This window comes from Mustela lutreola, chromosome 5 (genome assembly GCF_030435805.1).
Source record: "Mustela lutreola isolate mMusLut2 chromosome 5, mMusLut2.pri, whole genome shotgun sequence".
NCBI lineage: Eukaryota > Metazoa > Chordata > Mammalia > Carnivora > Mustelidae > Mustela > Mustela lutreola.
The window spans coordinates 28,980,818-28,986,914 of NC_081294.1; positions in this window are offsets into that span (position 1 = coordinate 28,980,818).

A 6,097-nucleotide genomic window follows, 5' to 3' on the forward strand; every position below is an offset into this window, starting at 1 on the left:
GTAGCTCCCTATTACCTACAGATTGGGGTATAGGAAAATATAGAGAGGTATGGATACTGATGACAGTCTTTCTGGGCTCCAATCCTGAATCTGCCACTTACTAATTGTCACTTTGGGCAAGTTACTTAACCACTCTCTGCCACAATATCCTCCACCTAAAATAGGAATAATATGATACATAGTTCATAGGATTAATCTGAAGATTAAATGAATTAATATAGAAAAGGGTGTGGTATTTAATAAGCATCCAATAAGCAGCAGCTATTATTACTATTATTATGGTAGTTAATACAGCTGATACTTCTCTATACAACCTGTACTCTGGAACCGCACTCTTAAGAAAGTGGATTCTCTCCTGCAGCTCCCTATAGCTTCCAAAAACACATTAGAAACCCACTAAAGGTGATAGGCATGGTGCCCAATGAACAAATATTTAATTTGAGCCAAGAGCCTAGAAGTACAGAAAGCTGGGAAGGAGAAGTGGTTTTCTCCCCTCTGCTGCTCCTGGGGACACATGGAACGCTCTGAGAAGCCAGAAGGAAGATTTGAGCTGATTATAATCTAATGAGGCTGCCAAATCAGTTTTACTTTCCAATACAGCATAATGACTGGTGAGTCCCGTGGGCCCTGAGCCAGGGTTATTTTAACTGGTAGCATTATCTGGGTCAGACCGGTCAGCCTCTATGGGGAACACTCTGGGAAATGTCATCTTCCAAGGCAGAGTGGGAGCAGCCCTTACCACTGACTAGATGTTGATAACCATGGAATTGGGAGGGTAATTTCTGAGCTCATGAGATGTAACAAGGGAGCACAGGATGGCAAGAAAAGAAAGAAAGAGAAGGGAGAGTGAAGAAAGGCAATGATACAGCTAACAGGGAAAAAGAATAATACAAGAGCAATAGCAGTTAAGGGGTGGGGGGAGTGATTTTTTTAAAAAAAGAAGAAAATAAAAAAACAAAAATAGAGATTAAAGGAACTGAGTGCTGGGAGACAGGGGCATATCTGGAAAAAGAACTAAAACTGCCAGGGGGCTTGAGTGCCTGATGGATTCTGAAGACCTAAAATACACAAGACAAGGAATCCAAGCAAAAACAAAACATGGACACACCTTTGCAGCCTAAGCAATGTCATCTGTATTATTTTTTAGTAAGCTTAGTGAAGTGCTAGACGGAAGAAGGATCTGGCAAATTCGAACCAGCCGGTTGGATTCTGAAAGCCTCATACCTCTCTTCTTCAGCCCTAGCAGGTGGCGTGGGCGAGTGACTGGGGAGTTTCCCCACTGCTCTAGTTCCTTCTACTGCTTGGAAACAAGTCCGGTTCCCTATGCTTCGCACCCCCAGGCAACCCCATGACTGCTGCTGAGAGGAAGTGGGAGCAGTGTGGGGTTTGCCCCAGGGTTAGCAGCACCAGGGTGGGGCCTCCGCCTCTGTCCCAGTTAACTGCAGAGAAAGGAGGCCTGGGCAGCATCAAATACCCTTTGGGGTAATGACCTAGCCGCCGCAAATTACGGGGTCTCCACAGCATGGTCATTATCTTTTCACACCACGTCGTGGAGAGATGATGAAAGAGCCAATACTTCTGAGCTATCTTTGTCTCGTATGTAAATAAGTTCATGAAAAATACACGTAAAAACCACGGCCACCACTTACAGAATCAGATTCACAGACCAGGTTATGGAGATCCGATTCACACACGAGTCTATCCTTCAGCATACCCCAAGGGAATAAAATAACGGAATATGGGGGAAATGTCAAGGTGTGACATTTATTTAGGTAATATTTTTCAGAAGCCGAGAAACCCTTCTCTATTACAAGTTCCAGACAGCAGATGGACGCGTTGAAACGAAGGAAGGGGGGTGGGGGCATTAATCTGATGAATCTTTAGACTAGAGGCACTACTTGGTTTTCTTTCGCTTCTCCCGGAGTTTCCTGATGTTTTGCTCCGTTTTGCTTTTCCGTTTGCTCCAGGGCCGTGACGGGTTCTTGGGAAGGTGAAGTCCTGTTCCAAGGCAAGAGGTCCTTGGAAGGTTTCTGAGTCTTTTCCGCCTTTCTCCAACTCCAGGGTCGCCTTCTAAGCAAGCCAGGACCAGCTCTCACCGGCTCTCCTGCAGCGCCTTCGGCTTACCGGCTCTGCACGTGGCGGCCGGCGAGCCGAGCACTGGGTCTACCGCGTCCCCTCCACTTCCTGCACCCTGTGCTGGCCCATCGTGGCAATGCCCCCGTTTGTAAAGGTGTGGAGGTGAAATTATTTGACCAACGACTCTCTCCCACTTGATTGTAAGCCCGGGAGGGCAGGCACGCGCCCACCATCGCCTCCTCAGGGCCTGCCACAATGCCCCACCAGCCAGAGCTGTGCTGGTGGGCGGGCTAGGTCAGGTCACTTGGGTGTGGGGGAGAAAGGGAATGGAGGAGAAGCTGCCAATCAAAGGCCCTTGAGCATGTGACCTTCGCTGGCCAATAAGAGTTTTTTCCTGAATTAAGAAAAAAAACAGATGCTGTGAGCGGCATTCTGGGCTGGGTTGGGTTTTCCCAGAAGCTTGCCTGGACTCAGTGATTCAGCTGTTAGTGTATTTTTTTTTTTTAAGATTTTATTTATTTATTTGACAGAGAGAGATCACAAGTAGGCAGAGAGGCAGGCAGAGAAAGGGAGGAAGCAGGCTCCCTGCTGAGCAGAGAGCCCAATGTGGGACTCAATCCCAGGACCCTGAGATCATGATCTGAGCCAAAGGCAGCGGCTTAACCCACTGAGCCACCCAGGCGCCCCAACTACTAGTGTATTTTTGAGGCAAGGCTCCCAAGAAGGCTTGGAGAAGAAACTAGTAAGAGAGAAGGGGAGGCGGGTTAGGAAAGAGGCCAAACATTGGGGCAGGTGTCAGGAAAAAGAGTATGAGCCTACCCTGGAGCCCTCTTCTGGGCTGTTGAGGTGAGGTTAGAAGTGACAGGAAGGTTGGTCCAGGTAGCCTTAAGTTTTCCGCTCCCATCTCCTTGTCTCTACCTGGAGCCAGGGGTTGATGAAAAGCTAGATGAAAAGCTGCCACAGCCACCTGCCTAGGCTTTGGTTCTGGCTCCCCTTTCATCCACTTTATCCAACTCTTTGTGTCTTGCTTCCCTCAGCTGAGCCCACAGGTTTTGCATTTTGCTGTTTTCCATCTGCACTCGTAACCTGGCTCCAGATGTTGAAACCACGCAAATTCTCTGCTTGGCTCCACGTGCTGCATCCCAGCCATGACTGAGGTGTGTCCTGTTTTCTGTGTACCTCCTGGGAGGGAGATCCGAGGCCCAAAGACATTACTCAACTCCCAGACCCTGTGCTTATTTGGACTTTTTAAAAAATAATAATAATTTACCTTATTGAAGGAAAAAACTGGAACCTACTATAAAAATCTCTTGGTATTTTTAAATTAACTAGAAACGTGATGGGTTTTCCCCAATATTTTCATCTAAGACAGCTTGACTGACTATGATGGGGGAAACCGCCCTTTTAAAATTCATTGCCCCATTGCTTTTGTCCATCTCCATCACTGATAACATAAGCTACCACATTTAATGGCACATTTAAGTCCAGGCTTTATGCATTCACACACAAATTTCATTCTCAGGCTTGGAGTCACACAGCTGGTATGTGGAAAGTCTTGGGTTCCAATTTAGGTCTCTTCGATTCCAAACCCATGCTTTTAACTGTTTCAGTCAACTTTTGCCAGCAATCCTATCTCCTGGGCTGAATGCCAAGACCTAAATCCACAGGGATTTGAAAGTGGAAGGAGGAGAAAGAAAGTTGGTCTTTGGAAATGCTTCAGAAATGGTTTCTACATATCTGGGCAGCATTCCACGACCAAAGGATCCCAAGTCCTTTAGCACTTGTACTACAATGTATTCATTCATTCAACAAATACTTACAGAACACTCCTTGTGTTAGGCACTGTTCTAGGCACCAGATGTTTGTCAATAAACAAAACAGACCAAGAAAAAAAAAAAAAACACTATACTTGCTCACAGAGTTTACCTTCTGGGATGTAAGAAGGAGGCTAAAAAGGGTGTAGACAATAAATATTTGCAAATTTTGCAATGATCACTATGAGGGGAGGGAGCAAATTAAAGGAAATTTGGAGTGCAATCTAAAATAGGATGGTCAGGGGCGCCTGCGTGGCTCAGTGGGTGAAGCCGCTGCCTTCGGCTCAGGTCATGATCTCAGAGTCCTGGGATCGAGTCCCGCATGGGGCTCTCTGCTCAGCAGGGAGCCTGCTTCCCTCTCTCTCTCTCTCTGCCTGCCTCTCCGTCTACTTGTGGTTTCTCTCTGTCAAATGAATAAATAAAATCTTTTAAAAAATTAAAAATAAAATAAAATAGGATGGTCAGGTTAGGCCTCCCTGAGAAAGTGACTTTTGAGCAGCCTTGAAGGAGGTACAGAAGTGAGGCATGTAGCTATCTTGGGGAAGAGTGGTCTAGGCATAGAGAAGCATCAGTGCAAAGTCTCTGAGACATGTCCAAGGAACAATGACAAGGCCAGAATTGCTGGAATTGAGGGTGATTGGAGATGATGACAGAGAAGAACAGTCACCAGAAAGACCAGAAGTTCTGGGCACTATTTCATGTGCTGGACTCTTGAAGTATCAGTTATGTGATGGTTTTTCCAACACTCACTAAGCCCTCAAGGTCTTTATATACTCATCATTTTCAGGATTCCAAATAAAAAGAAAAATTGGGCCTGATGGTAATGTATGGTGTTTTCAGTTGCTCATTAAGCCATTCCTGTCTTACCTACCCATCCAACACCCACACTCAGCTCAGTTTTTTTTTTTTTTCAAGAGAACTTTATCAAGAAGCTGGGGTAATTGGAAACCAGAAGAGGCAAAATTCCCCACCTCTCAGGCCATCTGCAGCTGCCACTCCTGCATGCCTTCTCTCCCTACAGAGCCTGAGCCCCTCCTTTCCCTCATACTCAGGGCCAGCCCCAAACCAAGGTCTTACTGACATTGACCTTCTACAAGAAGACTCTTAGAGAACTTCCCCACCCTGTGGCCCATTTGGGGTAACTTCTTTCCTTGTACCTGATTTTCAGCTATTGACCTGATAGCCCACACCTTCCAGGACTCAGATCATGCCTTCGTATTGACAGCCCCCACCCTGGCACATCTTCAAGATGTCCCTAATATGTCCAACCAGCCTGCTAGGAAGTCACAGTGATCTGTCAACCTATGAGGACCAGGCTTTCTCTAGGGACTGGGGCTCCCACATGAGGTCTGGGGAACCTTCAGAAGCTTCTTCTAGTTGGCCAAACTGGTCGTCCATCATACTTTCTTATTGATTACTGCATTTATCCAGGCCACATCAGTTCCCTTCCTCACTGTGAATGCCTATTTGTGATGACAAACCTGACAGGCCTACAGCAAAGGAGGAGGGGTGCAAAGTACAGCAGAGAGCGGCTGCTTGCCAACCCTGCCCACTGTCCAGCTGTCACACACTTGGGTGCTGGGGTCCACCTATGGTAAAGTCGGGGGCCTTGGCCAAGGTAAATCTGAGATGTGTGAGTGGAATAGGGAGTCCTGGTCCTGGGAGGACTAGATCAAATGGGCCTCAGATGTTACAGGTGGTCTCCATTTGTGGTAGAATTTTCCTTCAATTTTTACTACAATTAATATATTAGAAGTATTTGGTGTATATCATTCCATATATTTTTCCTATGAAGATGCAAAGTCATATAATTTCTCTACTAAATACACTGTTCCACAGTGTATTTAGTGTATTTAGTAGAGAAATATAAACAACTTGTCTTTGTTTTTTAAATTAAACAGTACATTGTAGAACCACTTCTAGCCATATCTCTGGGGAACATTAACACATATATCCATGTCATTTTTTTAACAGCTGCTTGATTATAGTATAAATATACTATGGACTTGAGTGGCCTTTATTTGTTTAATTAGTATCCTGTTGATGGATATTAGAGGGTTTTTCCATTTATTTAGTTAATTTTTTTTTGCTTTTACAAACAATACTGCCATGCACATTCTTATAAATGTATCTTTGAACATATGCATGAGTCGCTATATAGAATGAATTCCTAGAAGTGAAATTACGGGATAGCTACTGCCAAACTG